General features: G+C 38.2%; 1 long non-coding RNA gene across 4 annotated transcripts in view; it reads right to left on the bottom strand.

Moving 5' to 3' along the window:
- Positions 1–852: 852 nt before the first annotated feature.
- Positions 853–24712, bottom strand: part of LOC144053660 (uncharacterized) — a 64798-nt gene continuing 40938 nt past the window's right edge. The window contains exons 4-5 of one of the 4 annotated variants that reach the window (XR_013294487.1): positions 4416–4547; positions 853–1897 (exon numbers count right to left, since the gene is read on the bottom strand). This is a non-coding gene — a long non-coding RNA (uncharacterized LOC144053660). Of the gene's footprint in view, positions 1898–3277; positions 4014–4415; positions 4548–5805; positions 6255–24712 lie in introns of those variants that run through there. The other 3 variants (XR_013294486.1, XR_013294485.1, XR_013294489.1) reach the window with 3 other exon arrangements.

Raw genomic sequence — 24712 nt, 5'->3', positions numbered from 1 at the left:
GGGCTTTATTACCTTACCAGGCAGATAATGTATGAATATGGACGTAATAATTTAGTTTGCAAATGTATTGCACAGGTTGATGGGAAACTAAATTCCGACTTTTGAAAGCCCGTAACCATAACTCTTCAGTGTTTTAGTATTTGTTGTTCTCTCGGATCCTTAGCTGGATCAAATACATTTCCCGGTTCAATCTAAATTGGTATTAAAACAGTCCTTTTCAAAACACCGTTAAGATTTTCACACCATGAGAACAAGACGACAACGAACAATTGATCAACAGGATGTTCTCAGAGGGAAGTGGCCACTAAGTGTCACAGTCTGAGCATCGTCATCAAATTGCAGCACAGAAGGAACCATTCTTCGAAATTAAGGGGAAAATACACGCACATAAAAACACAGCTTGAGCTGGATATGGATGTTTACCCGCACAAGGGACAGACTTCTCTCCATGCAAACACACATCGGCCTTGCGCAGCTGCTAGGAATGCAACAAGAGGCCTTTATTGAGTTCCGCTGGCTTTTTGCTAAGGCAAAGATGCACCTGCAGACTCAGACTGGCAACTTAGTTTGCGCATATACTGTCACTGGCAGGTGAGTGGTGACAGATGGGTGGAAAACAAGTAGCACACGACTAGGAGGTAAACTGCAGTATTAACGCAAGGACAGCAGATGGCGCTACTGGTCTGAGCAGAACGTGCGCTACAGCAGTGTTTTGCCACCTTTGAGCTAACTCACATAACATTACAAACAAATAAATAAATAAAAATGTCACCAAAAAATGTTATACATATGTTAATTTTTTATTTATTTTTTACAGTAGAGTGTCCTTAATAACCCTGTCAAATTGGATTTATAATAATAATAATAAAAAAAAATTGATGGCAGGGGCAAACGTTCCATTCAAGGCAATGGGAAGCATGGACATTAGCTTAGCATTGTCGTAGGAACGCAGCTCAAAAGGAGCGAAGTTGTATCTACTAATTCATATTAATGGCTGTTGTTTACTGGATCAAGTTATCTTCATCTAGTCTCTCGAACATGCTGTTTTTGGTACAATATTCATTTTTCCCCCCCATCAAACCCTTATCTAGCTTATGCTGCATTTAAGGGAGGTTTGAAGTCGGATTTATCCCACTCGAAGTGTCTCAAAGCGTTCGAGGCAAATGTAAACAACACAGATGGTTAATGGCTTCCTGTCAACTGAAAATGACTTCACAGTGCCTAAAGGCCGGTGTAATGACCAATCACGGCTCACCTGTTTTCTGGGTTTAGTCATGTGACGTTAGCAACCTCAGCCCTTAAAGGCACCGTGACGTCATTGACAGTGGCAAAAAAGTGGGTGGATTTTGGCTGCTTCAGTCATATTCCTTAAACACAATCAGATTGCTGTGTTTAGACTAGTGTGGTCACATAGAACATATTGTAAAGAACATTTTGGATGTGGCTTTAATTTGGTATTGCATCGGCTATTTTTAGGCCACATTAAAGCACAAAACATTTTTGTACTGTAGGCTATTTGGTGTTTTTACACCATGAAAAACAATACTTCCGTTTAACGCTTTCCATGTTAGTCCATTAAATTGAGATTTTCTCAATAATCAAATAAATATGTGGTCGGCATTCAAAGGATTTTCGTCTCACCCCGCGAAAAACAAGGGATTTCTGTACATGAATCATTTTCTGACCAATTAGGTGAAATTCTCTACTCTCACGGCACACTAATGCGCAATAGAACCCTGGTTGTGATTCTGCGCTAGCATGTGTGAAATATGAGCAATTTAAAGCAGATAAGGGCCTTTCGCGACTGTCAGCTTGAGAAAGGATTGATTCAAAGGGAAGTGAAGGCGATGAGCCCCGCCGGCCCCGCTGCGGACATGACAGGAGAGTTCCGCGACACCTACAAAGGAAGATGTGGTCAGACAATTATCTACAGCGCCACGGCGATTCATCACACAGCGGCCTGCCAATGTCAAACCCGTATGACAAAACGAGTCCACAGCTATTGATCACGCCCGCCTTGGGTTTCACTTGCACTCACACTTTATCAGATGGAGCTAATTGGGAACATATTCCGACCGTGGTCCTGAGAGATGTGTCTGTCAAGAGTCACATTCCTGCTCTGATTTTCCGATAGCACCTAGCGCCTGCTGTCTGGATGGGAGGGGGGCAGCTGTGGGAGTTCAGGTTGGGCGTCGGGGGGGTCGGGGCTTCAGCAGCACATCCAGAAGTGGATAGGTGAGTAATAAGTGGACATCCTTTAACTCTCAGTGGGCTTGTCCTCTGACTGGATTAAATATGTGCTGAGGATTTATGAGCTTGAAGACCCCCGGGGCCCCCCGGAGAAGTCCAGCACGAAGCTGCCTGCACGTCAGCTTTTCTGCAAGGCAGTGTTTTCCTCTCTTGCTACACCACACAATCTTTCTCTCTACTACTTAATGTATTGTCCTCTATACCTTCCCGTCCTTTATTTTTCAAACCTGCCATTATTTTTGTGTGTTTCCTTCTCTACATTGTCCTGTACATTTATTTGAATATGTTAAATGTTTAACAGAATGCTTTTAGAACATTAAATATAGCCCGGAATATAAAAAAAACACGATAAAAAAATAAAATAAATAAAAATAAAAAATACAGCTATTAAATAATAATCATTTATAATATGTGAAAAAAATACAAACTTTCTTTCTTTTATTTTTACCAGCAATATATTTATTGACATTTAAAAACTCAAATAAGATCTATTTAAAACAAATGCAGTTATGTGTACACGTAAAGTCATCCAAACAATTTAAGTTTTACTAGAAAGTATTACAAAAATAACCACATTCAGTTTTGATTGACAGCGTCATACGTGTGTTAGACTGTTATAAAAATAGTTTCTTATTGCGGTTAAGTGCAGTTCTCCACCACTGCAAACTGTAACCACAAGAACAAACTGTGAAACGAAAACTCCTCTGACAGTGTTGAAACCATTTTCTTTATTACCACATTAAAATTTATCTCCCCTATTGGAATTCCTTCCTTCACTGAATATGTGCTGTATGTGTGTACTTCCAATGCATGTTAGATTTGTGACTATTTATTTATTTTTTAAATAAATGCGGTTGCGCCAGTACTTCAACCGGGTTGAATCATTGTTACTTCATGTGAATTGGATTCCATTTGATGAAGATGAATTGCTACGTAAATAAACTCTGAATTAAAATTGCAAGTGTAACCATGAGTGATTGGGGTCACAAGTGGGGTTTTGTCTTCATTAAAAAAAATAATAAAAAAATCAAGAAAAAAAGTCATTTATTCGTAAATATTTTATGGCAAAAATAATTTAGTGATTAACTTCTGAGGTTACTTTACATTCAGCCAACATTTTTTCTTCTATAAAGCGCAGCACTATTGTGGATGTAGTACTTTTTCCGGACATACTGTTCCTATGGGAGAAGGTGATGTCATACATGCCTCATGTCTTGCACACCACATCACAGGGACCTCGTAAGTTAAGACTCACTCGGTTTCAACAAGCTTTTTTTTTTTTGGGGGGGGGGGGGGGACTTTCACCTCCTTCTTCTCATCAAACACCAGGAAGTGGACCATAAATAATGGAAACTGCCACGTGGTGGAAAAAGGTGGTGGTGGTTGGGAGGGGGAGGGGCTTTGTGGGTAAGATGTGCAGGTAAGTGACCATGTGGCAAACCTTGTGCCAGCAATTTCCGACTCTAATTAGACTTCCCATGTGAAGTCTGCTTGTAATCAATCCAGGGAAGCGCCATATGCAAACTGGCATGAAGCTGGACCACACTCGGACCATGGAGAACTTCAACACACATATTTGTTGAGGCAACTTGACCAGGCATGGACAGGGAACTTTTCTGTCTTCTTTCAGTTTCTGCCAAGCAACAACTGGTCTGTTAACTCATCCACTGCCATTGACGGCTATAGACGTCAAAAAATAAATTTGGACTATTTCTTAGTTTCTCATTTTTTTTTCCCACTTTTGTTAACAGGAGTATGAAAACCTAGGAAAAAAATGCATTGTACGTTTAGAACATATATAAAATTTGCGATTAATTTTGAGTTAACTAGTGAAGTAATTGGATTAATTACAATTAAAAAATGTTATCACCCGATGCCCCTAATTAAAAAAAGAAAAGATTATTAAAAATTAGGGGCGTCAGACGATTAAACGTTTTTATTGTAATTAATCGCATGACTTCAATAGTTAACTCACGATTAATCGCAAATTTTATATCTGTTCTAAATGTACAATAAAAAAAATCTAGGTTTTAATACACTTGTGAAAAATGTGAAACTAATAGAAATAGTATTAATATTGAATTTTTGACGTCAATGGCAGTGAATGAGTTAAATGAAAGACTCTCACCAACAGCTAGAAGGAACCCATGACGTTAACTACAAACCTGTAGAAAATTGGAGCCATCATGAATCTTTTCACCTGCTGATTCCCCCTCAAATGCCAAAACCCAGCGATGTCTTCCCTTGTTATGAATTTGTCTCTTCCATCCTCCCGAATTTCCTCACCTGGAACCAATCTGTAACACAATCACAGTGTCTTTACATGAAAGCTCAGTTCCTGTCTTTGATTGTCCGTTTCGCTCCACACTTGTTCCTCTTCCCATTCTCTGATCGCTCAGTGTGGAAAAGTCCTGTTTTGAATAGAATCTTAGCCGCTAACCATCATGCAGTTTTCCTTGAAGTAATTCATTAATTTTTGCTCAGTAGGCAGCCGGGGGAGGCCCTCTGTCCGAGTATGAGCTTCCTTGTTTCAATCACATTGACAAATTGTAGGCAATTCTACTGTACGTGCACTGGTTGATTGTGAAGGCTATTCTGGTGGTGGTGGGGAACATTGGGATTCATTTGGACCAAAAATAATAAAAAGTGGGGGTTCTTTGCCAGGGTTGCTAATGTAACAAAATGGCAGGCCATGTGTTGTGGGACTTAGCAACCTTAATTACATTTTTAATTGCCATCATTATATCACATTTATAGAAACCATCCGAAAATCATTGCTTTGGTGCCATCTTCTAGCGTCTTGGTGTCAAAGAACTATGACGAAGTAAGTTGAGGACTTTTATTTGGACAGAAATAGAAGACTGCTTTGCCAGCATCTTGGGCCATCAAAAGGCAATTTTACCTAGAAAAAAATATTGTACATTTAGAACAGATTTAAAATGTGTGATTAATTGTGAGTTAACTATTGAAATCATGCAATTAATTACTGTTGCGATAAAAAAAAAGAAAAGAAAAAGAAAAGATTCTTAAAAATTCGGGGTGTCAGCCGATTAATTTTTTTACTGTAATGCATGACTTCAATAGTTAACTCACGATTAATCACAAATGTTATATCTGTTCTAAATGTACAATATTTTTGTTTTCATACTCTTGTTAACAAAAGTGGAAAAAAAAGTTAAACCAATAAAAATAGTTCAAATGAATTTTTGACGTCTATAGCAGTCAATGGCAGTGAATGAGTTAATTCGAATGTCATGTTTAGACTAGTGAAGTCACATATAGCATATTATTGTCAAGAAATGTTTAAGGTTGACTTCCCTTTTAACTCATTCACTGCCATTGACGGCTATAGATGTCAAAAAAATCATTTTAGCCATTTCTATTAGTTTAACATTTTTTCATGTTTATTGTACAATTAGAACAGATAAAAAAAAAATTGTGATTAATTGTGATTTAACTATTGAAGTCATGCAATTAATTACAATTAAAACATTTAATCGCCTGATGCGATTAGAAAAAAAAGAAAAGATTATTAAAAATGATGCGATTATTTTTTTTTTAATTGTAATTAATCGCATGACTTCCTTAGTTAACTCACGATTAATCACAAATCTCACAAACAATTCTCTTTACATAATCAAGTCTCATGAAGCTAAAACTGGTTTGAAAAAGAGGAATGAAAAGGGGAATAAACTATTTTACAGAGTTATTCACGATTGTACTTATCCACTAAGAGTCGAGTGAAGCTTCTGCAGGAGTTAATGCTACTCGTGGCCCGTTGTCATCCCTCACAGAGAGTGTCCAGTATTGTGGGGCGATTCAAATCTAATAGCAGCCTTTTTCTTTCCGAGTCCAGGGGGATTTTCTTCTGAGTCAACATGCCAGACCCTATTTCCTCCTCACTCACGGTTGCCTCTCAACACCCGACCGGCTCCAGCCAGCGCAGATCTCCACATGGAACTTGTATAGATTAAGGAAACCTTGGAAGTGACCCCGCAAAGAGCCTTAGACACACACAAGGAGCCGGGCCAAGAAAAGTTAATGTTCTGCTCTTAAGTAATTTGTCTACACACATGATTAAGGAGGTTGACCCTCATATTAAGATGACAGACATAGTACCTGCTTACAGAGTGGCGGTTCTAGTGAGGGGCCAATAGGGGCCATGCCCCCTGTAAAACTGAATCGGGACCATCCTCTCTTGTCCCCCTTCACACCGAATGAGGATTATACAATAATCTAATTATTAGCTCAACAGTCTATTAGGATATTTAGAAAACTTATTATTATTATTATTATTATTATTTTTACATCTATTACAAAGGCACTGGATTTTACATAAATATACAATATATTAAAACAATTGTAGTGTGTGACTTTTAAAATATTCTTTTTTTACTACAAAAAAAGTCTTTCATACGACTGTAATGTCCAATTCCAGGAGGGTCCTTAATTTAAGTGTAATAAGAGAAAATTTCCAGCCGTCATGAATCAAAACGGACTCCATGCCGCAAGCAAGATGCTCGCCGCATTTCGGACATCTTGTTTTGATGCTTCCCACGAGCGACAACACTGCAGCCGTTATCTGGAGTCCAGTAGCAGGGTTAGGACAACGGATGATGCTCCTCCATGTGACTTTAATTGAGTGATTAGGCGTAATTCAATAAGCAATTGAGGGGCAATGCGCGTGAGTTTGAGGCGTAAAGCAAAAGAGGACTTGCTGAGTGGATCCTTTGTCCGTGACCCTCCGTCACTGCTGCTACCTTTCGGCAGCAATCATGCGCTCTGATAGGCCTCGGGCCAGCACGCCGAGTCCACCGCTCCAACCTAATTGTCCGTCAGCTTATGGAACGATGCGCGTTATGGCGGTTTGATATTCGTGCCTTGTGTTTGCCATGTGAGTCAGTAGAATATTTGGAGAGGCATCAAGCGCACATGAATGCAGACAGAACCCAACCCTTGGAAACTGCGGGTTGGGGAAATTATTAGCTAAGGCACATATGACTTTCTCTGAGCTAAGGGGTCGACAACCCTAAATACTCAAAGAACCATTTTGAATGTCTCCCGCTGGAAAACAAAACAAAACTCTTGGAGCCACACAACATTTTTGACATCTTAAGTGAGCATAACATAACACTGCATATGAGTGCAAATAGTAATTAAAAAAATATTTAAGTCCTCCTATTCACGGAATTAAATAATTTTTTTACCACATGTAGATCAGCTGTCCAATTGAAAAGTGTAAAATCAGGGGCGAGTCTCGGATTAGAAATTTGAGGATGCTAACAGTTTAAGAACGCATTTCATTGGGAGTGATTGGTTGGATCAAACCATTTCTGAGGCAAGGGGAGTTTTACTGTATGGTTTTAACGATGGACGTCCCGAACACGTTGTTATTAGTTGACCGGAATTGGGGAAAACAGATCATTATTATTAAGTAAAGCAACAAAATTATCCAGAGGCACACAGATATTGCCCCCCAAAAAAAACGTTTTATACTACGCGACATCACAACACAGCCAGCAAGGGAACTTTCTGATAGTTATGGGAAGCTAACGTGAAGCTAGCATCTTGTAACAATAATAATAATCTCCATTATGGAAAGATTTGAATGTGGAAAGCGGCGACAGTTTAACGGTGGCTTGCAATGTGTGCAAATTTAGCATTTGGCGTGGTGGGAAGGATCGAGCTGCGTTCAACACAACAAATGTTATACGCCACTTGAAAAATGGATCGGGACATCTCTAGTTTCAACAATTTTCTAGCGTGTTAAAAAAGGGCACAGTAGAAAAAATATATTTCTAAAGATTTTGTCAAACTTGGGGGATGCTCGGATTCATTTCAAGGGCGCTTGAGCACCACCCAAAATGATCTAGAAATGTCTATGTGTAAAATATATATTTGCAAAACAATTGCTAAATAAAATATTTGGATCTGGTTAATGTCATTTTTGCTCCTGAACTTCTGCACACATTGTCTGTAAATCACAACTTTCATCTTTACACATGATTTGCAAACTATGATCCACGAGACTATGTGAGTGTGTTTGTTTATGTAGCATGTAGCATTAGCATTCTGTTTTCATCAGAAACTTTTCTTGCATTTATGGTGTACCTTCCAAGGTTGAAGGTCGCTCAGTAAATCTTGCCGTCAAGTGATGCACACTGTTGTAACAAATATTTTCAAAAAATAAAAATCTACAAACGTTTGATTTTAATGTTGAAAGAATGTTAAGAGATATTCATATTTAAAATCCCATTTAGAAAACCAACAAACTACAGTAAAATACATTTAAATGAAGTACTTATTATTTTCCAAAGTGACAGAGCCACAGCAGGAAGATGAAAAAGCCACAACACACACTTCATAATCATTGGTGACAAACGTCACGTCAAGCCAGACACATTACAAGCGACCTATCACATGAGCCGTTTGGCTCACAAGAGTCATTTAGCAATCAAGCTAATTTCCTTTTGACAGAAAATTATTTGACGAATTTGAAAGACGACGTAACTTCAGGACGACGCATTAAAATAGTTCCATGAGCTATTTCAAGTTGGTTAAATTGTCTGCTGAGTAAATCAAACCCCGGCGCAGTTGAAGTCTGAAGAATGTGTCTTATTACAAACCAAAGGGACACAAGAACTCAAGTGGAATTAGCATGTCAAAAACTTAAATAAAATGTTATTTAAAATCAATGCTTCAAAAAAAACTGAGGCTCGCTCCATATCTTGGGCCATTACAATCCAACATGTGTCTTCAATGTTGGGCGGCCCACTTGCCAAGCGTCATATTAGACTGTTACCCTTTTAGGCGTGCGCCAAAAAGAGCCATGGATTTACAGTAATACGCTGCAGCACAATAGTGAGAGCAGAAGCTTGCGGGGTAGCCGCAGGCCTCCCCAGTTGCGTGTTGTTAAACGTTATACGACTATAATTGCTTCAGACTCCTTGAAGCAATGACGACGAGTGCAAGTGACTTCACATCTCCGAGGAGCGAAGATCAGCAAGCCAAACGGGAATGCAATTAACGCTCGGGTCCTAACGACTCCTTTGAACAAGCAGATATCGTATTTTTTTTTTTATTATGATTGATGATCCGTGACGTCAGACGCAAGTCAGCTACAATGATTTTTGCCTCATAGCTAGAAACTGCGACTGTTAGGTGGAGTCTCCATAAGCTGTCCAAACTATCTGTTGCCATCATTTATATGTAACGAGACAAAGTACAATTTCTGCAGAAATTGCGCGGGAATGCTGACAAGCTTAATGCACGTGAAGTAAAATGAAAGATGAATTACTGAAGTATTCAAATGTGGTCCAAGCAGGGTTTGAATCCAGGTACTCCGTGGTGAAAGGCAATTGCTTAATTACTCATTATTAATCGTAGTTGAAAGATAAATGAAAAAAAAAAAAAAAACAGGTACTAGCTAAATTGGCTCGTTCAAAATCATGCTAATACCTAAATGCACGTGGAATGCTTATGAAATGAATTGAAAGATAAATTATGTGAAAATTACTCATTATTAATTGTAGTATGAAATGGAAAAAAAAGAAAAATTGAACTGCAACTAGTCTAAGGCAGGCTTCAAACCATCGAATGTACTAAAATGTGGTCCAAGCAGGGTTTGAATCCAGGTACTTCGTGGTGAAAGGCAATTGCTTAATTACTCATTATTAATCGTAGTTGAAAGATAAATGAAAAAAAAAAGAAAAGTTGAACTGCAACTAGTCTAAGGCAGGATTCAAACCTTCCAATGTACTAAAATGTGGTCCAAGTGGGGTTTGAACCCAGGTACTAGCTAAATTGGCTCGTTCAAAATCATGCTAATACCTAAATGCACGTGGAATGCTTATGAAATGAATTGAAAGATAAATTATGTGAAAATTACTCATTATTAATTGAAGTATGAAATGGAAAAAAAAGAAAAATTGAACTGCAACTAGTCTAAGGCAGGATTCAAACCTTCCAATGTACTAAAATGTGGTCCAAGTGGGGTTTGAACCCAGGTACTAGCTAAATTGGCTCGTTCAAAATCATGCTAATACCTAAATGCATGTGGAATGCTTATGAAATGAATTGAAAGATAAATTATGTGAAAATTACTCATTATTAATTGTAGTATGAAATGGAAAAAAAAGAAAAATTGAACTGCAACTAGTCTAAGGCAGGCTTCAAACCATCGAATGTACTAAAATGTGGTCCAAGCAGGGTTTGAATCCAGGTACTTCGTGGTGAAAGGCAATTGCTTAATTACTCATTATTAATCGTAGTTGAAAGATAAATGAAAAAAAAAAAAAACAGGTACTAGCTAAATTGGCTCGTTCAAAATCATGCTAATACCTAAATGCACGTGGAATGCTTATGAAATGAATTGAAAGATAAATTATGTGAAAATTACTCATTATTAATTGTAGTATGAAATGGAAAAAAAAAGAAAAATTGAACTGCAACTAGTCTAAGGCAGGCTTCAAACCATCGAATGTACTAAAATGTGGTCCAAGCGGGGTTTGAACCCAGGTTCTCCGTGGTGGCATGCAATTGCTCGAACCGTATTCATATTTTAAAAAAATTGTACAACGCTAAAAGCTGCGAATAGAAGCTGAATGCACGTGGAATGCTTATGAAATAAATTGAAAGATAAATGATGTGAAAATTACTCATTATTAATTGTAGTTGAAAGATAAATGTTATGAATAAATGTTTGATCATTTCAATTAAATTATAATGCATTTCCTGATATGATAGTCATTTGGTATACATGAAATCACTTAGCATAATGCCCATGGATATATTTGCCAAGTACAGTCAGAGGTGGGATTCGAACCCACGACCTCCTGGTTACTGGACAATGCACTTTACCAACGCGGCACTTAGCAGTATCAGAGCTGGTAGTGAGTACTAAAAATTTAGTCAGTCCCATTAACACATTCACTGCCATTGACGGTTATAAACGTAAAAACATAATTTTTATTTTTCTATGAGTTTAACATTTTTTTCTACTTTTGTTAACAAGAGTATGAAAACCTAGATTTTTTTTATTGCACATTTAGAACAGATATAAAATTTGTTTTTAATTGTGAGTTAATTAGTGAAGTCATGCGATTAATTACGATAAAAAAAATTAATCGCCTGCTCCTAATTTTTAATAATCATCTTGTCAGGCGATCGCATGACTTCACTAGTTAACTCACGATTAATCACAAATTTTACATCTGTTCTAAATGTACAATAAAGATTTCATACTCTTGTTAACAAAAGTGGAAAAAAAATGTTAAACTAATAGAAATAGTTCAAATGAATTTTTGACGTCTCTAGCCGTCAATGGCAGTGAATGAGTTAACATGAATGGGGAAATGTTTATATTTAACATTAAATTGTGCAAATACTGTAAATATTGTGGAATCAAACGATATATACCCAGGATGGCGTGAATTTTTTAAGCAAGTTGAAATTTGTACATTGTAAATCGGATGTGTTCTGTGGGAGTTTTTGCACTGTCAAAAAGAGAGGCGAATAAAATGCTATCATAATCGTACTGAATAAAAGTTAGAAACAATTCCCACAACTACGCTTCGAATTTCTAGAAGCGATCAAATGAAGCAATGAAAACAATGGAAAACAAGTGTCATGGAGACACTGTTGAGGCTGTGAACCAGCAACCCCCATGTGGCCCCCATCCGGCAGCAACGAGTGGGACGCAAAAGGACAAGGCCGTCGTTCAACAAGTGTCCACCCAAACTTAAGTGCAGGCTGCATGGCTCGGATTAGGGACTCATGTGAAAAGACTTCTTTCTTGTCTCGATGAGGACATTCCAAACAATTAGCAGGATGAGTACGGTACTGTTTGTCTCTCCGAGGAAATCTTGTCTCTGTAGTCCAGTGACTACCTGGAAGCCCGAGATGCGCTCGAGCCATGTGATTGGGCTAAATGCAGCTCCATCATGTTCCAAGTTTAACAAACAGCAGGGGAATAGTCTTCATTGTACAAAAAAGGGCAGCGATCATGTAAGGGTTTACATTAAATACGATGGCAGGCGTTGTTGTCAGCCGAACCACAACTTGGGTCGAGGACCAAACAGGACCAGACCATTTTTTCATCCTGGTATGGGGTGATTCTGTAGTGAGTTGAAAAATTCCGCTATGCACAATTTGAACTTCAAAAATGTAAGTTCACTTAAATCAGTTATGTTTCTAGGCCTAATTACTTCAAATTTCAGTTTCAATGATCAGGATCAATATCAGGCTCCTGCAGAGCTTGCTAATGAGCTGATCATTTGATTCAGGTGTGTTGGAGGAGGGAAACCTCTCTAAAACACTTATAGTACAGTTATATTGAACTTTTTTTCAATACATTTGTGTTTAGACTTTAAGAACTGTTTGTTTTTTAATCATTAAGATTTTTTTTTATATGCAAAACATTTTAATTTAATAAATAAAGTAAGCGTCTCATTAGGACGAGAAACTTTCTCATCCTAACGAGAAACTTGTTCTGACGTTAGGATGACAAATGTTTTTACCTGTGAGCATTAGCATATTTAGCACTGCAGACTAAAAGACGTCAGTCGACATTTCTCATCCTAATTTCATCAACCCCCCCCCCCCAACAATTTCAATCAATTCATAGATCATGCTTTAACAAAAATATGTACAAATTAGATATGTTGATTATATGGACGCCTCTCCCCAAAAAAATACTATCAACATTTACTTTAACTTCCAAATAGGTCAGTTTGACCCATAACATAACAGGAGTGTTAAGATCAGATTTAACATTTTTGTTCACACTGACAGTGACATTTGATTATCTACATTAGCCCCCAAAAATATTGGTGGACCAGGCAGGCCACTTGTCTTCGTGTTCAAGCCAGTGTGGGTGTTAACGTAACTGTTCAGAAATGTGTGCCATGTCTGGTCAGTGCTGGATTTCACTTTGCTTTCTTTCCTTTGATCCTTCCTCGGGTCTCCTGACAACCTCACGACTCTAGCTGGATTCTGAAATATTCGGTTTTCGGTGAACGGTATGGGATTTTTAATAGGTTTTAGGTGAACTAATGAGTACACGCTCACACGCACGCACACATGCACACACACACACACACACACACACACACACACACGCACACATGCACACACTCACCCACATACAAAATAAAAAATACAATAAAATATTAAAATAATAAAATAATAAAATAATAAAATAATAAAATAAATAAAATAAATAAAAACAAATAAATAAATAAAAATAAATTAAAAAAAGAGCGCAATGATGATGACATGTCAAATCAGTAAAATTACGGAATGAACAATACGGAGCTCTCTCGGGGGTGGGGGGGGGGGGAGAAAAAGAAATGTGTGCCTTAAACACATTTTCATGACGATGATGATGATGATGTATCTTGGGGGTTAGTCAGTAATCACCCCCACTGTCTTCCTGTTAACCCTTCTTTAAAGAGAGACTCTATTGGATTAACGCTGGCCTGAGGGGGCGAGTAGGTAGGGGTAACCTGAACAGAGGGGAAAGCGAGGTCAGCCAACTGTTTCAAGTGAAAGTGGAATTCAGGGGCATCTGTGTTTGTTTGTAATCGGCCGTGTTTGGGGCTGATGCTGACATCCTGTGCAGCCTAAGGGGGCAGGGCAGAGGTTACCACTAAAGTGCATTTTGCTCAAATCCAAAATTGGGATTATTTCAAAATCAGGAATGTGCAATCATCCTTGGTCAATTGTGAATTTTCATCTGGGTCCCAAAGAGCCTGTTGGACGTCACCGTGTCAACAGGCCTGAGATAAAAGCGTCAAACAGGTTTCTGATGACAGCTTCTGTCCCCACCTCCTCACGGAGATATGATTATCTGGAGCCCCCAGTTCACCCGGACGTGCAAATCTGGACCTCTGCCCAATATCCACATGATTTGCTGCCGATATTCAAATCTCAAACTGTGCTTTGGATATAAAAAAATAAATAAAAATTCTAATGGAATACAAACGGTGTCATGGGATAGCTCAGCATTCAGAACCCCCCCCTGATGGGCCACCTCTGAATCTCCCGGGGTGAAAGTCACTGCTGTGACAGTGCCGGCTCATCAGAGGGTCTCTCTTTACGCCAAAAGCAAAACACCAGAGGGCAAAATGGTGGCTTGCCCAGCCACCCAACCTGACTCCTCGGGTTCCTGGCAGGGAGGCACAGAGCCCAGGATCATGCCCCCCCACCCCCTGCACAAATACAGACGAGGTCGTGGGTCATCTGGGGAGCTCACACAAGGCTTTCATCCCAGAGAAGCTCATTTCAAGGGAATGTGGCGCTTTCCCCATCTAGATAGGAGTCCTCCTTGAGCCCTGTGTGGCTCAGCTGAACCCGGGATCGACAGACATGTTCCCTCGGACGCGTTTGTTTTGCTTTGTTCCCGCATCTCTGCGCACATCGACTGGTCTGGCCCAGACACTGTGGTGGGAAGATCAGGTTGGGTCAACACACACATGGTGCTCTGTTACAATCCAAACAATTGTATCAAACAGGCAGATAAAGGAAACCTGGGCAAAAAAATAGATTTATAGTGCAGTATTTTGGGCTTTTACCTTGAAAGGCCTTGAGACGAATGAGTGATAGTCATGTGGTTACATTGTTTTATAGGTGTGGCAATATTTGTCACAAAATATTAACGTTTGTTGTGTTCATCTTCAATTGAATTATTTGAATAAAATGTCCAGTGGAACTGCAGGTTATGTTTACATTTAGGGACAATGGCTTACTTCCCAATGCTGGGTAGAAAAATGTAAAAGCTGTACAGGTAGAATGTTTTAATTAAGACCCTGTAAAGGAAATTCTGAGATTTATTTATTTTTTATTTATACTAGTGTTTGGACTTGGGGCCATCATCAGCGCTTAAGATTCTTGTCCACGTGACCGACCGAGTCCCGAATGAACTTGAAACGCTTATTTATTATATTTAGTCCGAAAAACACTTCATAGTCCAACATATTAAAAATCCAATTTGAACAAAATATTAAATAAATGGTAAAACGGAGTGCACTTTATCTTCATATGCTTACCAAGCCATATTCATTTATCTCAATCAATCATATTATGTTGTCGAACCCTACACTGGCCGTTGACGTAGCGAACCAACCCCAGGGAAATAACTTAGACTTAACTAACTTTAAGCACCAGGATCCCGCACCGACGGTAGAACCAAGGATGTTGTTTTGTCTCATTTTTAATCCATCTGCGTCATGTGTACTAACTTGTTGTAGCTTCATCCTTGTTAATGCTAAACTCGCTAATGCTAAGCTAGTACAGACGCTCCCCTACTTACGAACATTCGAGTTACGAACAACGGTACATACGAACATTTCTGCGCGTACAGTATGTCGAAAAATGTTCGGAAAGAAATGCTGTAAGTTAGATTTTGTATTGCGCGTAGTGCTTCTTTCCGCCGCTAATACCGACGATTGGCGCTGTGAGAGCTCATCGGAGGCTGAGCAACGTGGTGAGGAGGAGGAGGAAGAAACGCCGGTCCCCATGAAGCAGGAAATAACTTTTGAAGCCGATTCCAGCGACGACGAAGAATCTCTCATGATATAAAATCCTCCTCTTCCTCCTCCTCCATCATCTCCTTAAGCATCGAGTACATCTTCCAAAAGTAAGTTAAACTTCGTTTTATTTATCTTATTACGTACATGTACATACTGTGTGTGTGTCTCGATCTCTCTCTCTAACATACGTAGTACAGTACAGTACTGTACGTATTCTCTCCATTTTATTAAAAGTTTTTTTCAGTACAAACCAATGCAGGTTACTTGTACAAGCCTTAAACATACTTATATAAACCTTCAATATACTTATACAGGCTTTAAACATAAATTATAATACAAAATATAGCACTGAAGCAACTTACGAACAAATTCACCTTACGAACGATCGTCCGGAACGTAACTCGTACGTAAGGTGGGGAGCGTCTGTACCTTCTAGCTCTCCAATGTAAGCTCACTAAAGCTATGTTAGTAGCTTTGTCCTCGCTAATGCTAAGCTAGTTATTTTAAATTAACTTTATTGTCGCTTACAGAACAAACATACGATTATAAGAACATAAGGAGATCGCCAGAAGGAGCATCATGTATAGGTTCATCAATACAAATATAGATAATGATTGAACATCACAAAAGTGTAAAGATTAATAATAGAGAATTAACAAAAAAGTATTGATAAAGAATAGCAAAAAGTAAGAAAAACAGTGAATTTAATTTAAAGGAAGAAACAAAATTCAATCTTAGTCATTAAACATTTCAGTAGGGAATTATTTTAATAAAAATAAAAAAAAGGTTAATTCTTTTACTAATTTCAAATATTTCAGGTATAAATTGAATTAGAAATTGTTAGAACAACAATACATTTTGGAGATGATTTAAAGATTCTGTTCTAATGCTTAACTAGTTTGTCTAAGTCAAGAAGGCGTGAGAAGCGTCCCTTTCGTTTGTTGCGTAAGAGACCAACAACTATAGACATAGCAGCCATAACATTAAACTTTTTTTTTTCTTCATTTTGCTTATCCATATTTTTGATCGTAGTTAAAACGCCTAATCACCACTTTGGGCGCCTGGCATGAGTCTCCCCCGGCCACTATCTATAAACTGTCCTTTGTTTGCACCAGTGGTTATTCAGAGTAATTGAAAATTAAAAAATACCACTACATCGAGCTAACTATGCCTACGACCCGAATATGCATCTTCTGTCCGGTGTCATTATATTGTTAATATATGGGACTGCAATGGATGCCCACAGCCAGTCTGCAGTGAAAATAAGTGTAACCAACTGGTTGGGGGAGACAAAATGATCATCTGAGCATTGAAATCACCCCAATCTCACATAACACAATGACCATAAGAACATGTGCTGTTTTCAGACTAAGATCACTTGCATTAGCTTGTCCTTGAATGTGAATCTTCGTACAAAGTTGTCGGGCGGCGCATGCACGAGTCTTTGTGCCGAAAACCACATCTGAATCTCGTGTTATAAATGAGGAAAATTGGAGAATAAAAATGGAAGTAAAACGAGTTATATAATTGCACCCTCATAGCTGCTTTTCATGATGATCTGGAAACAAGCACATCTGGTTTTCAGGCCATCAGAGTAAAGGCTAATGTCAAAATTGCAGGACATCAGCGTGATCTTTTAAGAATGTTTGGCACGGGGCGTCATTTTTGCCTGCAATTACTTTGCATGGCATTGGAAAAAAAAAGAAACGATTATTATTGTAATTATCCTGTGTTCGTTTTGCAGGGACTGTGCTGTGATCAGCTCGCGCTCAATATCGCAACATTTAACGCCATCCGAGACGTTTCTACTCGGGGCTTGCATTTCTGGTGTGTACGTTCTTGTGTGTGCGTGTCGGTATATTTGTAGCATGTGTCCGCAAATTGCTCGTCCTCTGAAGTCTTCCATATGTCCCGCGTTAAAACAATCATGAGTGCTGTTTCAGTTTTGACATGATTAGTGCGGGACGCCTCCATGAATATGTTAACACAGCAGAGTGATAAAATATATTCCACATTTCAGCCACCGAATGTCAAACGTTTGATCCATTGTTAGTGGCCCGTTAAATAAAATGGGTCTCTGCGGGAAAATATTAGTTTCTTATGATTTCTTTGGCGACAAATGTCCCTCCTAATCATGTGTTATTGATGAATGCTTTAAGGACTTAGAATTGATCCCAATACAGTTGAGTGGACAAGCCTTTTTATACTACATTATTTACAGCAATGATAGTAAAAATAATTAAAAAAAATAATTATGATTACTGCTTTTCACACTCTTGGCATTCTCACCTCTGAAACTCCTTCCACACTGTTGGAAAACCATTTCAGGTGACTACCGGTACTCTCGAGGTCGACAATTGTTCATGCTTAGTTTTGATGCCTGCAGTGAGAATCTACAATAAGGTGTGTGTGTGTCCAAACTTTTTTTTTTTTCTTCTTTCGGCTTAGTAAAAATATTTATTTACCGGTATGAACACAACTTCTGCTTATATCAAAAAACATAGAAAATAAGCAAATACGCAAAGAGGTTTTAACAAGACACCATTTGGACTTAAAAAATGCTATCAAAATAAGACGCTAATAAAAAATGTATGTTAACAAATACAAAACATTATTTTTTGGGGGCTCTAATTGGTTGAAAATCGTGAATCTTCCTAAATCTTGGCAGCGTGTCGCTTATTAGTGATCATTTCCCAGAATGGGGGACCCCGGTAGGACCCTTGGATGAACTGACTAATTGTTTTGTCCCCATACAGGATACAAACAACGATCACTGTTTTGCATCGCGATGACGGATTGATGGCGAGCCGACAAAGCGTAGAGCCGTGAGATGAAGGCGGCACAGCATCTCCTCTGTCTTTCTGTTTGGTCCCGTTTATTGAATTATACATCAGTACAACCGCTGCTCCCCCCCCCCCCTCCCTCTCATCTCTGTTTAATTTGATCAGAGAATCTGCTGATGCGATGCGCCTCCGACTCATGTGAAAGCAATTGGAAGCTATATGCATACAACTCGAGTGTGTTTGTCGCCGGCACACACATTCGGGGTGTGGTGTTTGCCCGAACCTCGGGCTGTTAATTAACGCTCAAATCCCAGCCGGGAACATGCGTTTAATGTTTATGGCGTGTGAGAGTGTGGAAGGACATCATCAACACTTGCACTCGGGTCGTAAAATGAAATCATTATTCCTTTAATGAGTCTGCGCCAAACTTAAAAATCATTGTTGTGGATGTGACACAATTGGCCAGACATTACACCTGCATGATACAATCACCCCCCCCCCCCGACCGATACCAGTATGATTACTCAACTCTTGCGTAGTCGTTGATACCGATACCACTAGAAATTCTGATTCATAAAATTTCCAATAATATAATTTTACAGGAAGACTTTCTATCCCAATATAGCACATTTTTCTTGAAAATGACCACAAATTAATGGCAATTTTCTATTGTTCTAATTTCTAGTTCCTGATCATAAAATGTCCACAGGAGAGCGGCCGTTACAAGTATCGACTGCTGTCGTAACGATAACTTGAAATAAAGCCGGAAATTGTCCCTATATCAACACCTGGTGTGTTAAACTTATCTTTAACACATATATAAGATGGAATGTTGCCTTGCATTGCTTGCAAATGGATTATAACGGCATCACTTTCAACTTCCACTATTTCCTATGGGAAAATCAATTGTAAAAGATTCCACTGCACTAACCATAAAGACTGTGATGAAGCACATTGGCATTGCATTGCCATGGTAACGTGACTACACATATTTGTTTACGTTAATTGCAGGTATCCACACACGAAAAATGCCAACCCATGGGCAAATCAAACCCACAATCAAAAACTTGAAATTCCAGAAAGTCAGAGTTGAGAATAAATAATAATAAATAACAAGAATGCTTATAGATCAGTTGCATTCTAAAGTCTTGTTTTTTTTTCTCCCACAATAATTTGTTAATATAACACATAAAGAAAACACTCCAAATATGTCTCCAACAATGTGCACCAAAAAAGAGAAGATGATTAACGGATTTGGCTTTTACACGTCAACGTCCATCATGAGAACATCAACATTCAAATGCACACACGAGTCAAGCACAAGCAATGCTGAATTGAGGGGGGCTTTAAATAAACTACAACCTGTTGTCAACACAGATAAGGAGCAGACATGGAAAAGACAACAGGGATGACAGCAGCAGTATATGTGAAGATGCACTTAGCAACAACTACCAGAATAGTGCACGGTTGGATGCTCATTAGGAGTGTGCCCCCCCCCCCCCAAAAAATGTTGTATTCTCATAAGAATCGCAATTCTCATTTAGTATGAATCAGAATCGATTTTATTTCATTTTTTTTATACTGTCTTGCCCTTGTTTGTGTGTGCCTTTATTGGGAGCACTGTTCATGTTGTAACCAATTTGGCCACTTAGGGGCAGTGTGGTTCCGCTCGTTCTGATACACTGTTAAGTTGTAGCCACATATCAGCAAAAAGTCATAATCAAGTTATTCCAATAAAAGTTTTTTTTTTTGCAGTGTAGGATGTTAAGATGCTTCTCTGTATACATTTCTGAAGCGTTTTATATGAATAGTCGTTCTTTTGAGTAATAAAAGTGCCACGAGTAGCGCGCTAATTAGCATTAGCGAGTCAGACTGGAGTAGATCATGACAATTCTTTGTATACCGATAAATTGAAGCAGAAATCATTGTCAATCAAATCATTTTTGATCTAAAATCGTTCTGAATCGATAATCAATTCCGAATTGAATCGCAGGCCCAAAAATCAGAATCGAACTGAATCGTGAGACAGTCAAAGATTTCCAGCCATAATGCTCAATAAGCAGGTGCTAGGTTGCCGCCCTGCCTGACAAATGGTAAAATCAACTAAGGAAAATAAAGCATTATAACTAAAATATTGCTAATTATGTGTGCAATATATCTATTTTTAGATGATAATTAGTACACAGTTAATACTGAGAGAAAAAAAACTTGTTGAATTTATTTATTTTATTTTATTTCGTCAAGTGGCATCTGGAACCAGATAGACTTTTTAAGTAGATAGTATAGTCTACTTAAAAAAATCTATTTATCTATCGTATCTCGCTACAGTTGCTACAATATCTACCTAGCTAATGATTCGTCCATCCGTCCATATAGTTGCCCCCCGGCAAAAATTCCAACAGCTGCCTGCCACTGACTACAAGGCACACACCAGCTGGTATCTGATTTCCCACCATTCCTGTTATTACTTAAAATTCAACTATGAGTTACATCTGTTCACCACGAGAGCAGATTGTGCAGCTCTCGTTTCATGTAACATGCTGTCTCTTCAGGCCTGTTTTTATTCATTTATTTATGTATTTATTTATTTTTTATATAACCGTGTCCAACTGAATATGGCATCTCCAGAAGGCCCATGCCGATGTAAACCCGAGAGTCTTGCGAGGCTCTGCTGCATGTTGCAAATCATGCTTAACGCAGGGGTGTCCAAACTATGGCCCGTGGGCCATTTGTGGCCTTCCTTCCATTTTTTTGTTAATGTACTTAAAATAACATTAGACATTTTAATGGGAAAAATATCTGCCTCAAATAAAAACCAAATATCAAAATTTATAGAAACATGGTCTACGTATATAGAATTTTTTAACCTAATTCCGGTTACTTAATTCTGTCTGTTAGCGAGAGCCACTACATCGTGATAACTTACAATGATGTTTCTGCATTTGGCAATTTATTATTATATTATATTATTAGTATGGGATTTTTTTTTTAATGGGCTTTAGGTGAACTGATGAATACACACACGCTCGCACGCACACACACACACACACACACACACACACACACACACGCACATACACATACAATATATATATATATATATATATATATATATACATATATATATATATATGTGTATATATGTATATATATATATGTATATATATTTAAAAAAAACAAAACAACAACATTTATTAATTTTTTTTAATTGATTTGTTTGTTTGTTTTTAAAAAAAGGAGAGCAATGATGATGTCAAATCGAATGAACAATACTGAGCTCTCCTGAAAAAAAATAATAAAAAAAATAACATTAGGCATGGCCCGCATCACTATTTCATTTTTATCCCCGTAGATTGTGCCCAAATCTCCAATTGAAGAACACCACCAGTCTGTAACTTTAACTGCTACTAAAAACTTGATTTATGTAGAGCTTTTCTAAAATTCATCAACCAAAAAATAATAAATTAAAATATAAATCTGGAAAATAAAAATCCAATTACCATGACTGAGAATTTACACAGATGTAAAGAAAACAATGTTTAGCAATCACGTTGGGATAAAAAAAGATGGACTTGGGCAGTTATGCTACTATAACGATATGCAAAGACACAAAGAAACTGTTGACAACTAAAATAGTCACAATTCTCTTAACTAAGGTGAATAAAGCTAATCAGCAAAATGGTTTCTTTCCTCCACTTTCTGTCCCTTGTCAGGGTCCAATCAACAATCCTAGAAAACCTTTAAAAACTCATTTTGCTACTTGCTATAGATTGAAAATTACATCACAGTTGCTTAGGTCTTCGGTAACAGCCAATCACGGCTCACCTGTTTTCTGGGTTTGGTCATGTGATGTTTACAAACTGGTTGGTGATTTCTTTTGAGATGGATAAAAACGGTGAAAACTGACAAATGCAGTATTAATCAAAATACATTATACTAGTGAGGACCCATAAAGATGGTTTTGGGGGTTGACCTCCCCTTTGAGCTTTTTCCTCTCCATCAACGCTCACTACAGAGAACAAGCTTAACGTCTGAAAAATACACTCAACTGTCACGCTTAATATCCATAAAATCCAAAATATTGGGGCGATCATTCCAATATTTGCAGAGGTTACAAGTAAGACATCCACATACATTTGGGTGACAACTGATCACAGTTTTCTGACTTTAAGCAATGTTATGCTTTTTCTCAAGAGCAATATGGAGAGGAATAACGCCTAATGTACCATTAAATCCAAAATATTGGGGTGATGGTTCTGATATTTCCAGAAGTTGAAGTGGGAATAAGTAGAGATCTCCGCATACATTTGGGTTATAATTAACCTCAGTTTTTGGACACTGAGTGATGTTAAGCTTCTTTACATTTACATACTGTTCTCAAGGAGGTTTGGACGTGATTCCGGCTGGAGGTTAAACAGGCAAGTTAGCGTTTAGCCAAAAGCTTTTACAGAGGATTTCTATCTGTGACAGATGAGCTTGCCGCCTGAAGCACACGAGTGGTTTGGATTAAGTGAGCACATGGGACTGGACTCCAACGGTGACCTGTCATTCACATGCATTTGTTTACCTGAAACTGCATGACGTTCTCAGCACTTTATTTTTTATTTTATTTTCTCGTCTCTCTCTCGCACACACACACACATTTGAGATTACTTGGATTTAATTAAATAAATTGACAAAACTGATTTTTTTTTTTTAAATCAACTAAGATTTTTGGAAGAACTTTGAAAACCTTTCACATTTTACCGTGTCCGGTTTTCCGCGTGTCAACGTGACGCACACTGGCCTGTTGACGTGACCGTGAGCTCAGTTACAATTTTCAATTATAGGCTAAATGAACGGATTTTACTGACACTGAAATGAGCACTATAATAAAATAAAAATGTTAGTATTAAAACACACTAAATATGTCGAAGAGGAAATTATGCAATTAACAGGGAGTTCGATTGTGAAGGAGAAATAGTCTATATATGAAAAAAAATTAAATCATAAGAAAAAAAAAATTCCCATGCACAGTAGGAAAATGATCTTCACAAAAATGCTGATAGAGGGCATATTATAATCTACAACACGGCATCTCGTTGCTGATTATTATAATGGTCTGTTTAACTTTATTTTTTTTTTATATCAACATTTTGCTCGCGGTTTTATACAAATAGCTCACACGGTTCTTAGTCGAATCATATAAACTGTTGTAAGAACAACATTGTTAAATGGAGACTATATTTCGAACGAAAATAAAACCACGTTACAATTAGATTTCATGACTACAACTAATTGGACAGATAAACAGGGTATATTTCCCCATTTATTTTAATTGCCGTTGACAGATATTAAGTCATTACCTTGGTTGGCTTTCGGATAAATTAAGGACGCGATTCAATTTGGCCACAGACCCAACTTGTCTCCTGTAACCGACTTAATTCCGGTTTGTATAGCTTGCGTCGTTGAAGCAAGCCAAACATTTCGACGAGCAATATTGGTGTGATGCTTCATAAATAATTTAATACTTAAACTGCAGCTGGTCTCCAAATAAACGGATTGCAGGAGTTTAGCTCGGTGACTATTGTGCATTGTGAGTCCTGCAAAGTGGGACCAGGCCAGGGCCTCATGTTTGGCTTAATAAAGGACCTTTTAAAACAAATAGGCCTCAGACATTATTGACATTATAGCGAAAAACATCAGGCCACATTAAAAGTCTTGATCCTGGTGTTTCTGGCTAATTATTTTTGCCTTCAAACGAACACGACGTAAAAAAAATCCCCGAAACGAGAATAAACAGCGCATAAAGAGACGCACTGCATAAAAATTCTGATTTAGCGTACGTAATCAAAGCTGGCCCTTTCCTCTCCTGATTGCATCAATGTCATGTGTTGTGTTTCCCACGTGTTTCCCGACGCACACAAAAAGGAGGAGAAAAAGAAGAAAATGCAGCCCCCCCAGCCACCCTCCACCCCCTTTTCCTTGTTTTTGACCTCCCATCGGCGCATGCAAAAAAATAGCGCGGTCAGAGCAGAGCTGGCCTACTCGGAGCGCACGCGTGCAACTTGGAGGTCAGCGCAGTTCTGCGTGACACTTTCTCACTGTGGGCTACAACGGAGGCATCTCGCTTTCCTTCACAGAGAGGTTTTTTTTTTTTTTTTTTTTTTG

The sequence above is a fragment of the Vanacampus margaritifer genome, chromosome 6 (assembly GCF_051991255.1).
Source record: "Vanacampus margaritifer isolate UIUO_Vmar chromosome 6, RoL_Vmar_1.0, whole genome shotgun sequence".
NCBI classification, from domain to species: Eukaryota; Metazoa; Chordata; class Actinopteri; order Syngnathiformes; family Syngnathidae; genus Vanacampus; species Vanacampus margaritifer.
The sequence above is the reverse complement of the archived record's forward strand: the minus strand, read 5'-3'. Positions and strand labels throughout refer to the sequence as shown.